Source organism: Heterocephalus glaber, unplaced genomic scaffold (genome assembly GCF_053883595.1).
Source record: "Heterocephalus glaber isolate CG9 unplaced genomic scaffold, H.glaber_assembly_v1.0 deba00001497, whole genome shotgun sequence".
In the NCBI taxonomy this organism is placed as follows: Eukaryota; Metazoa; Chordata; class Mammalia; order Rodentia; family Bathyergidae; genus Heterocephalus; species Heterocephalus glaber.
The window spans coordinates 48,385,325-48,406,544 of record NW_028258320.1 but is presented as its reverse complement, the minus strand read 5'-3'; the positions used below and the strand labels follow the sequence as shown (position 1 = coordinate 48,406,544).

At 36.4% G+C, this 21,220-nt stretch overlaps 1 protein-coding gene and 1 non-coding gene across 2 annotated transcripts in view; both read left to right on the top strand.

Moving 5' to 3' along the window:
- The window catches only part of Hpse2 (heparanase 2 (inactive)), a 905,145-nt gene that overhangs the window by 757,936 nt on the left and 125,989 nt on the right, over positions 1–21,220 (top strand). The gene's annotated exons all lie outside the window — the stretch shown is intronic.
- On the top strand, positions 13,092–13,276 carry LOC147825678 (U2 spliceosomal RNA). The gene has a single exon (XR_015440637.1). It is a non-coding gene; the product is annotated as a U2 spliceosomal RNA (small nuclear RNA).

Sequence of the window (21,220 nt, the reverse complement as noted above, 5' to 3'; positions counted from 1 at the left end):
TTTGACTGATTCAAGTGGAGTAACCAGAACCCTTCTGTAGTGCTGGTGGGATAATAAAATGGTGTAGCAACTCTGAAAACAGTGTCATAATTTTTTTTAAATGTTTACACATGTATATCACATGCTCCAGCATTTCCACTGCTAGGTATATTCTCAAGAGAATTTAAAAAATAACCATAGAAAAGTCTGTATACAAATATCCATAGCAGCATCATTAATGATTGCTAAAATGTCAGAACAACCAAAGTGCCCATCAACTCATGAACAGATAAATAAGATGTGGTTTTGTCCATGCAATGGAATATTATTTGGCAAAAAAAGGAATACATGCTACAATATGGATGAACTTTGAGTACATTCTGAAGTCTTGCTCTTGCATGATAAAAATTTTCTAAAGTTAATTTTGATGATGGTTGTACAATTCTGTGAACATACTAAAAACATTGGATCATACACTTTGAGTGAATTAAATGATATGTGAACTATATCTCAATAAAGCTGTGTTTTTTTAAAAGGCTCCTACAAAATGTAAATACTCTTTAGTGAAGGTCATGCTGTAAAAGAATTCATTAGTGGACTGCTGAGAGCAAAACTTCCAACATGAAATACTGGATGGATGAAGTTTGGGTGGGAACTGAAAGGAAAGGAAGAAGGGGAGCTGATGCACTGGTACCATCTCACCTGCTTCTCCACACTGCCTGTCCTTGCCTTCCCAAACAGCCAAGCCACACATGGGCATGTTTGGTGCATTTGATGCTCAGAGGAGAATCATTCTTTAATATCCTTTCCTCAATATAGAAAGATTATTTGTAGTGATAACCAACAATGACATTTTCTTGATTACTCTTACAGTATTAAAACAGTTGAGAATTTTAAAAAGCAAATACATTTCTATTTTAAAGATACTCCTATTTAAATATTATTCAAATTCAGTAAAATATTTTAGTGTAAATGAAAAATTTGCATTTCTCACAGCTTTTATTCTGTTCTACTGATCATATTTTCAACACAAAATCTTCAGGTGGCAATAGAAGATGAGGGAATTAATTCTAGTCCTGCAATAAGTGTGTTTCTAGTTTATCTGAGATAACCATGCAATCATTGTTTATTCAGAATCATCTGTTTATATGTAGAAATATATAGTTTCATATGGGTTGGAGATGTGAAGTTGTGAAGTCCTGGCTAGAAGACAGTTTGCACTGTGCCAAATGGCTCACACTGTTACTGACTTATTCTTGCAAAGAACATGTGTGCAAGGCACAACTGAATAATTGTGAGTTCTTGGAATTAACTTCCCTGTAGAACGCAATGTTTACTAAAGGAGAAATTATTAAAATGTGCTAATTTGAAGCTTACACATATATTATTAAAACTCAACAGTAACCATGGGGGTTATTTAGAAATTAGACCAACAAAAGACTTTTTCAGGGAAGAGTATTTTATCACTAGTAATGTTTAAATTGTTGGCACATGGTGATAATAAAAAACAGACTGAATTTTGCTCAGTTTTATTATTGCTTAGAAATCTCAATATACACTGTACCCCCCTCAATGCCTGTACCCAGGGCACACTGCTCCCACCACCCTTTATGTGGGACACCATTGATGTTAGGCTGCCTATGTCTGTGTAGAATTAACCATATCCATGGTAACTAATTGCTTATATAGTCTAGCAGCTAGAGTTACTATCTCTCAAGTACTTAATCTTTATAATTTAAAAGCCTATTATTTAAATCTAAATTTTTATATTAGCCAGTTTTATGATCCTTGCCTTGGAATTAATAGGTTTTTGTTAAATCACTGAGCTCACTGAGGTTCTAATGTCCACACTAAGTTGTAGGAAGTTAAAATAGGTTTTTCAAGGTAAAAATTGCTTTAGTTCATCAACAAGACTAACATTTACAAACTACTTATAGTGAGATGTTGAACTTTTGGAATGCCCAGCACAATTTTCTTTATCTTTTTTCGTTTTTTTGGGGGGGGGGGGCTGGTACTGAGGATCGAACTCAGGTCCTTGCACTTGTGGGGCAGGCAGAGGAACCACTGAGCTAAATCCCCAGCCCTCTTTTTCTTTTTTAAGACAGTCTTGCTGTGTTGCCCAGGTTGGTCTCAAACTCCTGGGCTCAGCTGATCCTTCTGCCTCAACCTCCCAGGCTAACTGGAATCACAGACACATGCCACAATACACTGCTCACAAGCTTTATTTTTAAATGTTTAAAACATTTTAATATAAAATGCAGATAGTTGTTTAATAGGAAAAATAAAAAGCAAATAATTTTAGCAATACCATTCTATGAAACTGAGCTTGTGATTACATACTGTGAATTTAGAAATGTGTGAAATTTAGGAGAAACAGAAAGAAAATAAGTTCAATTGACCCTGTATTGTGAATCATCAAGAATTCTAAACACTTCTGTGATTTGTTTATATAAGGGATGATTGAACGATATAGTGACTGTTTAAATTTTTTTAAAGTTATTATACTAAAAGACATATTTCCAAGAATAATGGAATAAGTGTGAGGCAGAATATTTTTTTGTATTTTGAGGGGGAATAATGGCAATGTGTCTTTTAGTGTAATAATTTTTTTTTGGTACCAGAGATCACACTCAGGACCTTGCATTGCCAGAACCACTGATCTAAATCCCCAGCCCCTACTGTAATAATTTTTAAAATTCAATCATTCACCATATTTTTATCACATCTTGTACATTAGAGATCTACTTTGTTTGAAATAAAATATCCCAGCAATCTATCCATTAGTTCTTGATCCATTCTCTTGCCTGCTTGCCTGCGTTTTTACCTTTTTTCCTTCCATATTTCATCTTCATTTATTCAATTTATGTTATATTCCAAGAACTGTACAAAATAGTAGATTACAAATATCAGTGAGTCATTTCTGCCCACACAAATCTCTTTTGTCAAGGACAGACACATAAACAACTTGTTCTAATTCTGTGTGATTAGTGCTGTAGTGTAAAAATGTACAGAGAGCTATTGAAACATCAAGGCAGGTATAATTACCTCTGTATGGGTGAAGAGAAACTCTACATGGGGACTGATACCCAAATTAAGTTTTAAGGAGCAGGCAAGAGTTCTCCAGGAAGTACTGTGTTTGGTGGAGCAGAGGGAAAACATTCTATAGCCAGAGACCAAGACTTACTTTACTTATTTCTTCTATTGTTTCTTGATTTTAAATTGAAGTAATTTGAAAACTGACATTGTATTCAGTGTTTTATTGAGTACCTCATATATGCAACATTTAATTAACAGGAAATTTCTGAATTCTTGTCAGTTTATGAGTCATTAACTGAATTCCATAGAACAGGTTGTCAGACTCACTTAAATAAAATCTAAACAAATTTGAACTCTTACTTTTAAAATTTTCTTATCTACTCAATTCTACATCTGTTTTAATAACTATTATTGTATAATTTTTCCGCATCTCCATCTTTAAGGTTTAAGAGGTCTTATTGATTCTAATAGGCTACAACTTACATGTGAAGCCTGCTTACTCTGGTTTATTAACCCTTAAAAATCAATGTTTGGAAAGTGAGTATCCTCCACAATGCTTCCTTACCTCCAAAAGTGGTTTAAGGTTTCCTCCCATAGGAGGAAGCATCACAAGGCCTATCTTAGGTCTCCCTTCTCATCCCTGGAAATTCCCAACCACAGAAAATGTGACAGTTGAGGAAAGGAGATCTGCATGTTAGAAATACAGCTGCACTCACCAGACTTAGATCAATAAACATCTACTCAGCCAAAATCCTAGATGTATGTATGCTTGCTCTTACTGTTTTCCAAAGAACCATGTATAGGTCAGCTTTCCTGTTGCTGAGACACAATACCCAATACACAACTAAAAGGAGAAATGTAATTTGACTTACAGTTTTAGGGAATTCTGGTTCCAAGGCAGAAACATGGCAGAAGACCTGGCAAAGCAAAACTGCTGAGTTCATGGTGGCTGGGAAGTAGAATGGGAGAAGAATGCTAGAGAGAAAAGGAGCCAAGGACCATATACAATACCCAATGTCATGCATCCGTGACCTACCTAGACATGCCCAAAACTATGCTTTACTAATCATCTATCCATTTATTGATCCAATCAAGCTGATGTATCAGAATTAACAGTCATAGACCATAATAATATCTGCCATCCCTTTCAATCTTTTTACATTGTAAGCTTAATCCTCCTCCCACAGAATGTAGGGCCCTGTCCTTATCCCTACCCTTAAGCCCTTAAATCTAGGCAGGCTTCTGAGGCAGCCTATGCTGATATTGGAAGATGTACTGTGTACTGTGTACTGTGTCGTCCAACACTACATCATGAAAAGCTGACCATTTTTGCCTTGATTTTTCAGGACACCCACCCTTTTGTCTCCATTTCCATGCTGTAGGAAGCCCACATTAACCAACACAAAATGACCATATGGAGATGCCACATGTAAGAGCTCCATCCAATAGTCCAGCTGTGGTCCTGACCAACATCAAATACAAGACAGGAGAGTAAAAATGCCTCCAGATGATTCTAGTGCCCAGCTGTTATGATTTGGGTCTAGATGTGCCCACAACGCCTCATATAGCCATAGGTGGCTTTTTCAGAGGTAGCTGAATCTAGATGCTAGGATTAAGGGCATGTGATTACTAAATCAGTACACTCATTGGTTTGGCACCACCCTAATCCTGATAGTCTGGATGAGATAAAAGGGGCAGAAAGATGCTGTTAAGGTTCCCTTGTTGCTTTTGCTACCATGTGGGTGCCATGAACTATTTCTCCTCTGTGATGCCCCACTGACATGTGCCACTCTGCCTTGGAGCCAGCCAACTATGGGTTGAAAACGCTACAAACTGTGAGCTAAATAATTCCTTTCCTCTTTAATTTTGGATGTCAGGTATTTTGTCTTAGCAATGAGAATAAAGTAATATAGCAGTCTCCGAATAATTATTTTATTAGCATTTTATATTCTAAATTGACCTGATACACTTAAGTTATAAGTCTGTATGACCTGGTATGCTAAAAAGCTTAGAATATAGATCTATAGTGACAAATGTTATGCCTCTAGGTTTGGGTCGGATGAATTTACATAGGATACACTATAACACCAAATATCACCTAAAGATCTTTTTAAGAAAAATTCCTTTCATATCTTCCCTGTTCACATCTAAAGTGTTGTGGGGGAACCTCTGGTCTAGCAATTCTGCCCCCTCCTGAGATTATAATGCTTTCATCATGGCTAGGAGTCTAAAAGCTATAAATGAAGTCCAGTGCAAATGATTTAAGGTAACCCCTCCCATCAGACTATCAGCCCAGGATTGGAATTGGATGCTCCTCCATACCCCCCACTTCCTGACTCTACTCAGCAAGACATGTCACCCCATTATCTATCAGGCTGCAACATAACTACAAAGCCTCTTGTCATTCTGTATTTCCTGATGCTCTACCTAAAAGAAGGGACCAACAAGTATAAGTTTCAGGAGATTAAAAGAAAGCAAAACAACTGGCATTTCTATGATTTGGGGGATAATTACAACCAAACACAGGTGTGCCTATATATTTCAAATACCTTATACTGCTGATAAGAGTGCACAAAACTCAGTCTCTCATAAAGAGCTGATGGAATTGTGGAACAGTACAACCACTCTGGAAAAATGTTTGGCTGTTTCATAAAACTAAATATACTTACCATATAACCTAGCAATCACACTCCTAGGTATTTGTTGTAGAGAAATTAAAATTTATACCCACATGAAAACAATATGCTATTTGTTTATATAAGCTCTATTAGTAATAGCAAAAACTGTTAACTACCAAAATGTTCCTCAGTATCTAAATGGTATACATAAATTGTACTAAAGTCAAATTTCTGATTTGGATGTTGTACTCTAGTTACATTACCATGTAACCACTTATGGAAACTCAGTAAACAATACACAGAAATATATTTTAGGAATTGTGGAGTGGAGGGAAAGGGTGAGAACCACATAAGAAAGTCATGATTCAAATATAAGGAAGCTAAAAGTTGATATGACTTTCCATGGGTAGTTTTCAACATGTAGGATATACCTTTTGACTATAATGGAAGATAGCCATCATTACAGAATACATCATAAATATTATAAGCCTTGAAAAAATAAAAAAAATAAAACACAGCTCACAGAGCTGGGAGGTAGAAGGTGGGAGGACAGATTGAAGAAAAAATGAAAGAACTAATGGCCTCTTATAAGTGAAGTTGAGTGTCAGTAGTCAGGCAAAGCTCAGCAGACTGCTTACCACAATAAGAGAAAGCACTACTTAGATGTTATTGTTTTTGTCCTGAGACTCTTTAAAAATATCCAATGAGATATTGGGGGTCTTGCAGTAGGACTCTATCCTCAGTTTAGATTTTGCTTGTCTATTAATAAGATTCTTATTTCTAGTTTAAGATCATTCACAAGTAAGGAGAGAACTGGAGTCACTTCTACTCAGGATCTACTACTGAATGCTGTCAAAAACCATTAAAGACTTTCTCCTTGAAGTTCAAATAGGCTTTCTATTAAAAGAAATCCTTTTGTTATAAGACTCAATCAGAGCTTCTGACACAATTCTGAGTCTTTTAAATCACTCTTAACATCTTCCCATTCTGCCCTCTCCATCCATTTATTTTTTCTTGTATATGAGGTTCCCAATAACATACAAACTAATGAGTATAGATTTGAGAACCCACATTATACATAATTAAAACTACTCTAAATTCATCTACAAATTTCACATCTTGTCTAGGCTTTAGAGAGTCTTTTCAATGGCTGTCAACTCAGAATAAGATCAGGATTTAAAAGCCAAAGGATTTTGTTTTGTTTTGTTTTGTTTCTTTTTCTGAAAGTGGTTTAACTTTTAGAGGTAATTGAGTTCTTAGATTTTCATCCAGGAGAGGAGAGTAGGTCTGAAAGTAGAAGTAGAGATAAGTGGATAACTCCTATGGGTTAGGAGGAAAAGGAATACAATGTGAAGGCTAAAGTTGTGAGGTTGAGGGGCGTACTATCTGGGTGAAAGACAGCTTTAAGTGTTTCACTTTTTTTTTTTTTTTTTTTTTTGCCTTGGCCAATTTCTTTATAGAAACAATTTTTGAATTTGGAGTTCCCTCGGATTTTCTTTCTTATACCAGTAAAAATGCAGGTTATTTGATATTACTCTGTTTTTCATTGTAAAGTAGTTCTGAAAAGAATTAACTCTGTCATTCTAAATTATCCTTGGTATAATTATGCCATTCAGAAAATAAGGTCATGCATTTGAAGTTTGTATAAGTACATGTATGAAGCAGGAGGGGCGCCAGAAAGGTCGAAGCACTAGATTTAGACTGAGACAAACCCATGAGAGCATGGAAATAGTTGGTTTTAGATATCACTGTACACCTCATGACTTGGGTTCCCATCCAGATGGCTAGACCATCTCCAATGGGAAACTTGATGAATTTACAGTTCCCATGGGACAGAAGGTGTGGAGGTGAGATCTCTGAGTCAGTCTCATAGACAAAACTGTAAGAGTGAGAAAAGTTCTAATCAGGTTTTGAAAACTGAGCTTAATTACAGTTTGTCCTAAGGATGCTGGTCAGGAAGTAACTTTCAGAAATTCTTAGTCCTCAGGGCCAGTTGAGGAACAAACTTAGGTCTCTATCCCCCACTTTGAACTTTTCCTTGTTTGCAACAAGAAATGGCAAGGACAGACTTAAACAGACTAATTTTAATAATAAGGCAGATAATCACCAAGGATAAAAGCTTTTACAATACGCAGGTAATCAAAGGATTCCTAAAAGAGTTTCTTAATCCTGTGAGGCAAAAAAAAAACTAGCATTCAGAGACCTTAAAGATGCAAAAGAAAAAAGAAATCAGAGCCAGGCCTGATTTAGGATTTAAATTTTAATGTCAAGGTTAGAGAGGTTCCAGCCGGAGGTAAAGGGTTCAGTGGAGCACCATTTCTGAGGCAGTGATGGTAAAGAGGATTCAGTTGAACAATCACAATTGTTCAAGGCTATACATCAAAATTACCATCACATTAACCTCTCCCTTCTACCCTGAACCCAGGGCCTTTACACTAAGCTATACCCCCTAGCCCTTTTTTATTTTATATTTTGAGGTAGAGGCTCACTAAGTCACTGAATTGCTCGGGCTGAGCTCAAACTTTCAACCTTTCTGGCTCAGGCTCCAAGAGTGCTGGGATTATAGGTATGCACCCAACACCTGGCTTACACCAACTTCCTCATAAGGCAAAACCAAATTTATTGCTTACTGTTGTCAAAAAGAAAAGAATACCTTTACAAAGTTTCAGTAACATATCAGAAGGGTGAGAAGAAACACAAAGTATTTTTGAGGCATTTTTAAAGTGTGATATAAAGTGGGGCATTTAATGTGAGGACATGCTTGGGACTCAGTAAATATGATATAATAGTTCAGGACACAGCAAAACTAGAATTTTGAAGTAAGGCTCTAAGATTCTTGTCTTAGAGAATCAACAGTCAATACTATCTATTGAAAACCCGAGCAGTCTGAGGTATACTTAAGTGGGGTTTCAGGAAGTTTCTGGAACAATAAACAATAAAATTTCAAATTGTGTCTTCCTGGGTAAGAGCTTCCTACAATAGTAAAGTAATGTTAATGAAGACAGAGAAATAATAAAAATTAGTAAGCTATTCTGTTCTCGGTGGGTTATTATAGTTAATTGTGTGGTTACTGACAAAAGAATTAAAGGCTTAACTATGCTGAATTTGAATTGCAGAGATGAACAGAACAGAAAGTCAGAATATGATTTCATTATATTGGGAGAAAAAAGAGGAAACTGAAAGTAGACACTGTTAAGAGCTAAATCCTCATTTTTCATATCAGAAAATCAGGGATAATTTCTAAATATAATAATCAAGAAATAGTAACATATTTGGGAGGAGAGGCAACACTCTACATTGTAAGCCTTTTCATATTTTTTAAGCCATGTGAATTAATTGCTTTGGCAAATGAATGAAAAAAAAAACAATAATGAAAGAAGAGCTGATGAGCAATTAAAAAAATCAGTAAAAAGGCCATTGAGAATAAAGGCTATGACTCAAGAAAGTGTTTGTTGCTGACTTTCCCAGTTTTCTCAGAATAGTGGGGGGAGACTGTTGGGGAGAGGTAATGGAAGGGAGGAGAAAAGTGGAAACAAAAGGTACTGGAGAAGTTTAGCTTGCAAGGAGGCAAAAAAAACAGGATAGGGTCTGACAGTGACAGGTGGAAAAGGTACCTGGGACCCTGCTGTGCTTCCTCTTTTTCCTCCCTTGCCCTCCCTCCCTCTTCATTCTCTTTTCCCCCTTTCACTGATTGTAACTCGGGCCTGAAGTAATCTTTATTACAGTTTTTGGTGCATTCATTTATTGAATAGTTTTATGTTTCCTGTTCATAATTGAAAAAGCAGATGAGCTCAACATTTTCTGTTTCTCAAAAAAATATATATTAAACCAAATTGAGTTGCTTTTTTATATTTCTGTGGTCTTCAGTTGACTTCATTATGTGGATGAGAGGCCTTCAAAGACTTGGCCCTCCCCCTCTCTCTAGCCTACACTATTCCCTATGGTAAATGTAATCCACCTTCTCATATGGCAGAATTTTTATTGTTTCCCTGGTGATTTGTGCACTTCCATGACACTTTTGATTATTTTAACCTACTCTAGGTTTTACCTGTGATATCATAAGTTGATCATTTTTTATCTCTACATATATTTGGCCCAGTAAAGTGTTAAGCAGAGGCTCCATTCCTCTTAGAAATTTAAGAATCAATTTTAATTTTTACCTAAATAGCATCAATAAACACCTGAATTATGTGTCAACATATGAAAGTCCTAACTTGGTGAAATCCTAGAAGGCAACTATTTACAAATATAACCCCTTGTCTTTATCAGATGAATGAAAAGAAAAGATTAAGCAGTGTGCTCTCAAATTGGAAGCTATAATAAATTAAACATTTCATCCTCGTAGGGGGCTTAGGGGAAAAAAGTCAAGAATTGCATCATATTACGCTATTATTAGAGAAATATTACACTGGAAGCAGAAGACACAAGGTCTAAGTCCAGCCTTGCTCCAGCAGGGTAGCTTAAGCAATTTACTTATCTCTCTGAGCTTCTATTTATTTATCCATAAAATAGGAATAACAAAAAGATCTAGAGTATGACTATTTTGAGAATTAATTTAAATAATCAATATGAAATGCTTGCTATAGTGCTTTGAATATAGTATGCATTTAGTAAATATTAAGAATTTTATCATCATCATGACTGTTTCTACTACTAATTCACCATTTGAATTCAGGCAAGTGACCTTACTTATTTGGGCATCTGTTAAGATCGGTGAATTCTTACTTACCTCAGTTTTTCATGACACTCAAGTTCAGCTCTCTTCTGCCAAAGATCCACCATTCATCACAAAAGTAGGATGGTTCTCTGCAGAAAATGATCATCCATAAATACTTGTATTTTATCCCTAGATAAGTAGTTAGCAGACATTCTTTCTAAGATTGTTACATAAGCAAACTCGGTTATGCTTAGGTCTCAAGCAACATCAGAGACTACTAAAAATGAACTCAAATTCTTCCATAATTAGCTGAATACACCCAGGATCCTATTTGAAGTGTTCTCCTTTCAACAGTTGCTCAGCCTGTTTTCTTCTGGTCCCTTTTCTGCAATGACTGCAGCAGAATGAGTCTGCCCAGCTTTCTTCTCTGTTATCCCAGAAAACAATAAAGGTTAAAAGGGGAAAGGAAAAAGATCTCCCCTCTTTGTTTTAAGAGCTACTCTACTGATTTCTATGCAGATCACTTGGAAATGATTCCAAAGGATCTAGAATTTGGATTCCCATCTCCATGTAATCATCCTGAGTAATGAGTTCTTGCCTTTCTTATATTTCCTTGGATCTTGGCAGTCTTCCACTGCTCAAAGCTCCCAGTATTCCTTACCATTTCCCTTTAACCACTTAATCTAAATTGTAAATGACTTTTTGAACCTCTTTGTTTTAAATAAATAGTGAATTCCATATTGTTTGGTCCAGAAAGTGCATAAATATTTTATAATAATATATTTTCCTCACTTTTTGATACATGTTGGTCAAGTCTTTCAATGCCACTCATAGAATTATTATAATCATTGACCACTTAGAATTTTTTTAGTTTTTTTTCTTTCAAGCTCTATCATTTCTGTATTATGAATAGTTGACAATAAGGTGATGTCTCTTTCATTTTTCCATTTCATAACACAGACTTTTCCTCTCTAATATGCTAACATTTCTCCCTTTTTCAGTTTTTTGTTTAACAGATCTCTTGGCACTTCCTTCCTATTCAGTCTCAGTGTTCCAAATGTGTCCATATCACTGAGTTCTGGAAAAGTATAAAAATTATATCTAATGTACTTATGGTAAGAGTTTTTATAGATTATAGAACAAAATTATAGGTTATTTTTCACAAATAAACACAAATTAGTAAAAGAAAATAACCAGAACTTGTTATTAGATTTCACTAGAAACAAACATCAAAGGCAAATACAATGTTCTAAATAAAAAACTGTGCAAAAAATAGTTGATATAAAACAAATAAACTGACACATGAGTGTATCTCATGCAAATAAGAATCCATTGATCGAAATGACACCTGCCTGAGAAATGCTCAGGATAGTATGTAAACAAATGCGCTGAGTGATGCTGGGGGTAAACTTCTAAGTGGTTAATTTAGTAGAAAACTTGGGATAACTCCTGTGGAAGAGGTAGAACTTATTCCTGACTCCAGTGCACAAAGGGGATCACCCTTCCTTGGGCTTTACTGCAAGGAGTACTTGGCCTGAATCTTATCCAAACAATTTTTGTGCAAATTGGATAGAAGGAATAACTCTGTGGTACCAGAATGGCTTCAGGTTCTTTTGTAGTATCGGGGCACCTAGAATATCCTGCCCAACTTCCTTTTGGGGCTTCCCAAGGAAACCTCTTGCTTCTCTTTCTTTCATTTATAGTGTTTTCCTTTTAATTAATGACATTCCTAGTTTTATGCTTCTCTCCCTTGGAAATCTTCACATTATTTAGTTGTCTATTCTTCCAGATTTCATATTTATATACATATTTTGGAGACCTTTATTAACATATGTACAGCCACCTAATTTTTAAAGTGCTACATTAATCCACAAGATGGTTGCTGTGCTTTTGCTGTGCTTAACAATTTCCTTTTTGAGAAATATTTAAGATACATTGGTCTTTAAGAAATATAGTAGTACTAAGTGAAAGAAGACAGGCACAAAGGACCATATATTGTATGATTTCATTTAGATGAAATGTTGAACAAGCAAATGTATAGAGACAGAAAGTAGATTAGTGACTTCTTAGGCCTGCAAGTTGGGGATGAATTCAGAGAATGATAGCTGAGGAGTTCAGGGTTTCCTTTTAGGGCAACCAAAATGTTCTAAAATTGATGATGTGATGGATGCACAACTCTATACACTAAAAGTCCTTGAGTCATACATTTTAATGGGTAAATTGGATGGGATGTAAAGTATATCTCAATAAAACTATAAAAAGAAAAAGAAACACAGTAGTGATTTTTTAGGTATGCTTCATCAGAACTAATTAAATTGGAGGCCATATCCAAGGATTGCCTAATAGTGCTGGTGGCTTTTAAACTCAGTTCCTCATCTACACAGATACATATTTTGAGATTCTCCATAGTATCAGATAGAACCTTTCTAGATTTAAGCCATAACCTATGTGACCCATGGCCCTTGTGAAAAAAGTAAGCGGATAGAGGCTCAACTCTGGTTGGTTTCCATTATCTATTCTAAGAGCAAAAATCAAACAGAAACATTCTCACCCTGTTTTACCTATAGTCCTAGAACTGAGGGAAACAAATCCAATGTCTTCTTTAACGCTGTCCAGAGTGGGTCCTCCAAAGAGTTCTTTTTCAGTTACCTCATAGTAAAAGTGGGCTACTTTGGTAGAAGTAAAAGATGTTCTATAGGCTAGTCTGAAGAATCAGGCTCACCAATAAGCTGAAATAATTTCAATCTCATGTGTACTAAAAGCATCTCTGAAAGATTTTCTACAATGGAAATGAGTTCCAGATTACTTCTTAGCCTTTTGCTAAGACAAAGTGTAGTACTAGTTCAGTTTAATATCTGATATATTCTCCATCTGAGCACAATATATTAAATGGATTTTTGGAGCAGAAAGCTGGAATAGGAGCTTGCTCTAACCACTCCGTGCATTGACCTGGTATTGCAGTACCTCCAGGAATGGCACAACCCTGTGTGAAATAAATGGTTACAAGTATCAGAATTTTAAAAAATGATTTCTAGATTTCATATGGTTGACTCAAGGGTCTTAACAGTAAGTACTGGGGGCAACCCATTTTCTAGTCCCCCTTCTGTCTCTCTTAGGCCGAAGTTTTCTTAACTTCTATTGAAGAATTCCTTGCAGTCAGACAGCTCTTCCTTCCAGAAAGTCAGACTAAGGCAACTTGCAACAACTGTTTTGTCTTACACTAGGGAAAGTAGCAATCGGTAAATTGCATTTGTGTTTTTACATGCTGGCTAGAATATGGGACTATTTTGGTCAGCCTTTCTCTTCCTTCATTCATGCATGTAAGTTGATAAAGTTGCCTTTACTAATCTGGACTGTGAGTGCTAGGAAGACCTGAGTTACCAATACTTAGTAAATTTAAAATGGACCCTAAAGGAGTAACCTTGTTTTGCTAATAAAAGTTGCCTAAATGACTAGATAGACAACAGAAATTTCTCAGAGCTTTCTCTGCCTTAGGGTCCAGGGCAGAATTTCTGACTTACCATCTCTGGAGGTGATCTTTTTTGAAGGAAAAGTCCCCTAATTTGACTGTTGTCTTATTTTCCTCTCTCTCTTTCAAGGAACTAGACAGCAGTGGTTTGAATCTCTTGGTTTGCTAGCAATACTTCCTTCTCTAAACATGATTGTTATGGCTGAAGTCAATTGTAACTTGCACTTTTAAAGTACCTACTAGAGGCCCCAAGATTTAGCTCAGTGGTTCTGCCACCTGCTTTGCAAGTGAAAGGTCCCAAATTCAATCCCCGGTTAAAAAAAAAAAAAAAAAGTACCTACAAGAGTAAGGATATGCGTTACCTGAGGAAGATAAGATTGCACACTGGTAAAGGGTAGATAGTCCAGTCTGGTTTTATTTTCTGGTTCTCTCGCCAGATGGTAGCTACCTACCCTGGAATGGTATAAACCTTGGGGGATGTCCTAGGTGGCACAGGAATCAAGCAGAGACTTATGGGATGCCGTATTTGTTTCTCATGTTTCAGATTAGGAACTCCATATCTGAACCTCTTAGTCCTTTGGAATATATTAAGGAGCAATTTAGTATTTCTCTATGCCCAAGTATGGTAGGCCTACCTCCTAAAACCAGGTACACAGAGGAAAGTACTATGATGCCATGTCACAATTAGAATTATACTGTAAAAGAGAGAAAATGGTCAAAATCATCTTATGTTGAGATTTTCTTTACATTAAGAAGTAATTCTTGCTTGTGTTAAGATGTAAATGTGGGACATAAAAACACCTTACCCTTAAGACATTCAGTATCTCTAGGCCTGAGGCTACTCCTCACCCTTTAGAACCTGAGAACAAAGTTTCCAGGACAACTTTAAGCCCTGACCACCAGCTGCTGAGGGTAGAGTTTCTAAGCCAGCCATAATTAAAACCTCCATGAAGCTATATCCATTCTTAGCTAAGTTGTTCAGGCCCCTCAAAGACAACATCCTTTGCAGGAAGTAAATGGCAAATATGGCAGTACCTGTGTTCATGTGTCTTTTTCCCTCAGTGATCTAAGAAAATCAAATGAGACCTAAGAAAGTTTTCAGATGACCCTGATATGAACATTGAGGTCTTTAGAGGACTTATTCAGAACTATGGACTAGATTAGAAAGATGTGAAGTTGCTCTTAAATCAAACATTGATTTCTAATGAGAGACAAGTAGTATTACAAGCTGCTACTACATGTAGAGACAAATATTATCTTAATTTTGGAACCTCATAAGACAAGCAACCAGGGGAACAACTGGTTCCTACTGGAACACAAGCAGTTCCTACACTAGCCCCTACTGGCCTGCCAATCAGATAGGAGATTAAATAGAAGACATTTTCAGGCATGTATTCTTGAAGGTCTAAGACACATGAGAACTACGTCCTTCAGTTATTTTAAATTGTCAACTATTTACCAGGAAAAAGGTGAGGACATCCCTAGATCCTGATTTGATAAAAGAAATACTATAGTTTTTTCCAAGTCAGTCTTGCAACACTTCCCTCCTCTGTGGATGCTGGATTTCAAGACAAAGTTTCCAAAATGGTGAGTTTCCCCTCCCTGGAATCCTTCCAGAGTAAAGCTGACCTTCATTTATCTCTGGGCCATATAGAAAACTGGTCTAGGTTTAATCCTGAAACTCTCAAAAAAATAAACATAAAAGTTTTAGTCCAGATTTATCTGTCTTTCAGCCCTCAGGTAAAATTAGAGAATAGTAAGAACAGTTAACCTGGCTCTGGCCATTTCCTTGCACCTCCAGTCTGCTGACACTGGCACTGGATGAGATAAAGTCTAAAGGGCACCTTAGATTGGGCACAGAACAAGAGAGATAGAGAGGGATGCCTTCTTTCCTTTGTTTCTTTTCAAAATGGAAAAAAAACTGTCATAGGTAGACATCTGCAGCACAGCAGGTTGGAGCCTTGGCAAGCCTTCTTCCTTACTGCTTGGAATTCATACTTAGCTCCAAAGAGTGTCACCTAGTCTCTTCTAATGCAAACCTGGCCTGAGCAGACCCCCACTGGAGATACTTGAAATTACCTTTAAAGATCTGTCCCTTTAGATTGAACAATTACATGTGGCCATCAAACAACTGTGGTTTTCAAAGTAACAATGAGAATCCTGTATAGCTGGGTATTACAGTCAGATAAACCATCAGCTTAGGGCCCACCCTAAAACTGTTTTTGCTTTCATAGATGTAGAAGATTTTTATTCCTTTTGATTCTTATTACAAGAGATCTCTGTTAATTGATCTACCAAGTTCTGACTAGTGTTTTTATAATTATAAACCTAAAAATTATAAAATTATTATAATTCAACTTGGCCAAATACATCTGAGTGCACTCTGGTTTATAAACAAGTTTTCTTATGTGTGTGTCTGTCTGTCTGTTTGTTACAACATGTACAGCTGTTATGTTTGAGCTTTTTTCATTTTGCATTTTGGATTTTTTAAGATGTTTACCTGTAGCTCAAGTTGGCTTATAGATAAATGTAATTAAAGACATGCTTCCCCCAGGTTGCCAGGTAATCCAAATAATGTCAACTGGTTTTACAAATATAGTACATATTGTTGTCTATGTATAACTTGAGAATCTTTCATTGGTCAAAACAATGTGTTAATTGTTATGATCTGGCTCTCATAGGTCATCTAGAAATTTGTTAAGCTAAACAAAGACTTTTGGGCTTAGAAAAACTAATGGACAGGACTCCCCTTGGTAAATAAAGGAGCAGCTGCCTGAAAAAAATTTATTCCAGCCTTTGTTCACAAAAGGGACCCCAATAATTTCCATAGCCTCATGGGAAATACATTGCTAAACATATCATTGTGATATGTATACATTGGTCATGGTCTAAGTTTTCTGTGGGAAAACAAGGTTTTATTTAAAATGCTTCTGATACAAAACAAAATTAAGGGACAAAAGATTTCATGTAACTGATATTCATTGTTATTTCATGGTATATATATTCATGCCCTCCATGTGTACAAGTCTTCTAGGATATTGTTTATTTTAATAATCTTTTTTGCCTGAGGTGTCTGCCTTTCTCTTGCACTCTGACTACTTGTGATAAGAGGTACACGTCAAGCCAGCATGACAAAACTAGTCAAATAGTAGTTTTCTTAAAAACGTATGTGATGCATGTTATATGTGTCACCACACTTAGGGGTATTCAGCTGCCAAACAGTTGAAACAATGTCACACACTAAAATTAGAGGCTAAACATTATGAACTCATAAGGTACATTTATAGGCCAATATGTATGTTCTCTTTAGATGGCATCTTACTAAAGGATAGCAAATAAGAGTTATGTCATTTAAAGTCTTGTGATCAGATGGAGGTGTTTGACTGAAAGACTCTTTTGTATTAAGATGGACATTGTGACACTGACAGAGGAGTTGAGAGGCTTTATACATGGTTCCAAAGTAATGCCTGAGGAGACTTAACTGACCTTGATAGATAGCAAGAGGTTCAGACTGATTGACACAGGTCTCACTTTAACTTGGTTTAAATACCCAGCAGAAAAGAATAACCAAAAGAGGTATAAAATAATGCCATAGTAATAAAGTTAGATATAAAAAGGGGCTCCAGTCACTGACCCCTTCTGGCAGTTTCTAGCTACATCTGTAGCTGACCACAGTTATGGATCATTAGGAAAAAACTATGGCAAAATCTATAAGAGCTCCACTAGAGTTTTAAATTTCTTAAGCAAGTTTTGTTCTTCAAATTGTCTCTTATCTTCTTACAGCTAAAACTGGAGAGATTTGTAACAAAGTATGACTTATACATAAACTTTATCAATGAAAGAATCTAAGAGCCAGCAGGTTACAATCACTATTTCAATTTCTAAGTGCAACTTTCTCCCTAACCTCCTCTTCCATTCTAGTATACTCATGCTTAGATTATGCATGCTCTAATTTCTTAAAAGTTTTGTTTATCTTGCCTAGAGGCTGCCAAACTCCAAGCAGTCATACAAATGGAACCAATAACAAATGTGCTAGACTTCTTTTACTGCGATCCACCAGATCAACCTTATAAATAGCTCATAACTGCTAAAGTATACAATACAACTTCTATGTTGGATTCTGAAGTCCCCTGGACCTTCTCCTTATCCTCTTTGTGGGAGGCTATTACTACTTCCTCCTGGTGGAAACCCTTATTGGTTATATTCATAGCAATCTACTGACCTTATAATTTGGCCCATGTATTAACTGTTTCTTTGACTTTGTCTCCTCCAGACTCAAAGCTATATGACTACCAAGATGACAATGCCTGGCACCCATCAAAGGCCTTTAGATAGACCCTCTGTAGAGTAACTCTGACTGCTGATCACAACTATGACCCTCTTCAGCTGGAAGTAACCAGATTGGTCTTCACCCATTTCCCCCTCCTAGCAGTTAGGAGTACTTCTTCAGAGGGGGGAATATTGCAGATAGGTAAGTTAATTAGATATCTTGTAGGCAGTTAGACAGGGCCAGCCCACAAGGAGCCAACACGGAGGATAGTGAAGACACATTCACTGAGGGCCAGCATTGTAAAAGGAGAGAAATTAGCACACCCATGTAGGATGAATAGCAGTAACTGATATTCTAAATAGGTATCAATCATCTGGGTGGGGGGCCAAGGTCTTAACCCAACCTCTCTAGGAAATATCCCAGACCCACCCTTACTGAAAATCCTTGTACACTTTCTATGTGACTTGCTCCCCCATTTGACCCCCATTTAATCAATATTACCCTGGGTTACTATACTTGTAATCTTATTGGTTGGTCATGGTTTTGTCCCACCTCGTGCCCACCTTGTAAATTTCCATTGGGTTTTATAGTTTTGTTCTACTTTATACCCACCTCACCACATAGCTTTGCTGTATAAAAGATCTTTGAACCATAGGGTGGGTGGGCAACCCACTTTCTGGTCCACCTTCTGTCTCTCTTAGGCAGAAGCTTTCTTTCTCTCAATAAATTTTTCCTACTCTTAAAAAAAAACAGTAAGTACTGCTTTTACATTTTAAATTAATAGTAACAACAAATAATGAAATGCCATTTATTGAATGCCTAGTATATACCATTGCATTAGTGTAAGGACCCCTGTGAGATATCATCTTATTTTACTGTTGAGGAACATAAGGTTAAATAACTGGCTCAAGGTTATGCACATCTGTTCCATGGAAGCTAGTGCCTCAAAGCTACATCCTGCATGCTGTCCTCTACATGTTTAACCCTAGAATATTATACTAAGGATCTAAGAGCTCTCTTAATCCATTCATCCTTGTCTTGTTTACTTCTCCCTACAGGTACTCAGGACACAACTGGTTCCTTATATACATTGATAGAAACATTCTCAGAACACTCTGCTTTACTGTCTATGTAGCTCTTGCCTGAGCATATACCACCTGAAGCATGAGGCCTGTCAGGGGATTTCACACAGGAGGCCATGTGAATCGTCTGACTAACTCCAAGAAGGGATTTTCATTTTAAAAAGAGGATGTTAGGAAGGGTCTAAAGGGAAATGTTAGGAAATTAAAATCTGTAGAATCAGCATGAAGACTGCTTACGGACTGCATTAGTCATGGAAGGTGAGTTCATTCTCTAGAAAATAGAAAAGTGAAGAGATGGAGAGGATGCAGTTGGCAGAATTCAAATGACAGGTACACAAGTTCATAAAATACCTTCAGAAGGAAGAACTCAACCTAGTCATCCCAAAGCATGTGAGCATGTGTGGATCAGATCAGGAAAGAGAAAATTCAAGCAAGTGGCCAAAGCAAAGGATGTACATTGAAATATAATTATATATCATAGAAAGGAATAAAATTGACCTCGGGAACATGCAGGTGGCATCTCCAGAGAAAATATAAATCATCAACCATAGCATCTTCCCTCAATGAAAAGGAGAGTCTATGTATGGAAAGAAGTTTTGTTTTGAAATTTAAAATAAGGTCAGATAAGAAAAGAAAGAAATATGCTCTGAATTACTTTGTAGAATTCCAAGGACTTGCTGTCCCAGAGTAGATGAATAGTATAGTAGCTAAGTGCAACTTATTGTTATGATATTAAAGCCTAAAACTGACATTGCCTAAAATGAATCAGGCTAGATGAGTGGTGGCAAATTTATGGCACAAGTGCCCAAGTGCCTCAGCAAGGTGTTTATCATTGAAAGCTCTAGAAGGTTTGCCATCACAGGGCTAGGCTTACAGACCCTCACTTGACTGGCAATTATTTTGTATGAGATTTTTTTTTAAGAGTAGGAAAATTATTGAGAGAAAGAAATCTTCTGTCTAAGAGAGACAGAAGGGGGACCAGAAAGTAGGTTGCCCTCTCACCCAACTTCTCAAAAGTGTTTTATGGGACAAATCCATGAGGTGAGGTGGATTCAAAGTGGGACAAAACTATAGTCAACTAGTAAGGTTATAAGTACAGTCACTTAGTTAATATTGATCCAATGAGAAATCACAAAGTGGACAAAACTACGAACAACCAATAATATTATGACTGTATGAGATTTTTATAGAACTTTGTCTTGGAGTCATCTTTTAATGCTTTTGCTTTTACTCACAACCTCTCTTAATCTTATAAACTAAGTCAGCAGTTTACAAATGCTGAAACTTCAAAATTGGTATCAATCTTTGGAGTAAGAAATGAATTAAGTCTTAGGTCTTCTGTGGACATATTGGTCACACAAGTCAGTTAATTTTTCTGTTCTTCATTTTTTTCTTTTTTAAAAGAGATAATATAGTTTTATTGGCTAATTACCTCAAAATAAATGCTTATTTAAAATGTAAAATTACTTTACTCCTTTGAAATTCACTCAACTATCCATTAAATATTGATCTCCTTTTTGCAAAGAACAGAATTAGAGTCTGTGTAATATGATTCCCATGCTTAATCCACAGGATTATTGTACCAGGCAGAAAATGGACCAAACATTGATATACGTTAGGTCTTTCTACTTTCACTTCTAGAAATATCTCTCTTGGAATCCAACTCTGGAATTTCCTGGCTTTTCAAAGTTTAAATAATAAATCTTCCATTGCACTAGGATAACTTAATGCCTTTATTTGCCTGAATTCTGTTTTAAAAAGAAAATTGTACAGTCTCACTGCCTTTAGTGAGACCACAACAAGCATATGTCATTAGATTTATACACTTGAGATTTTACACAGTACAGTACTAAAAACTTTAAACATATAATAATTAACACTATGCAGCTGAGAACAGAATCTGGGAAGGAATAGAATTTTTAAAATTAGGCTAGATCATTTCAGTCTTTAAACACAGAGTCAGAAGACACAAGGTACAGTTTTAAAGAAGAGATTCCAGTTGACCTGTCTGTGGTCATGGCCAGGATCACATTGTACAAAAAGGCTGTTTCTGTAGTAACTATATGGGTGGATCTACATCAGTAAGTGGGGGCTGTGCAGATAAAGCAA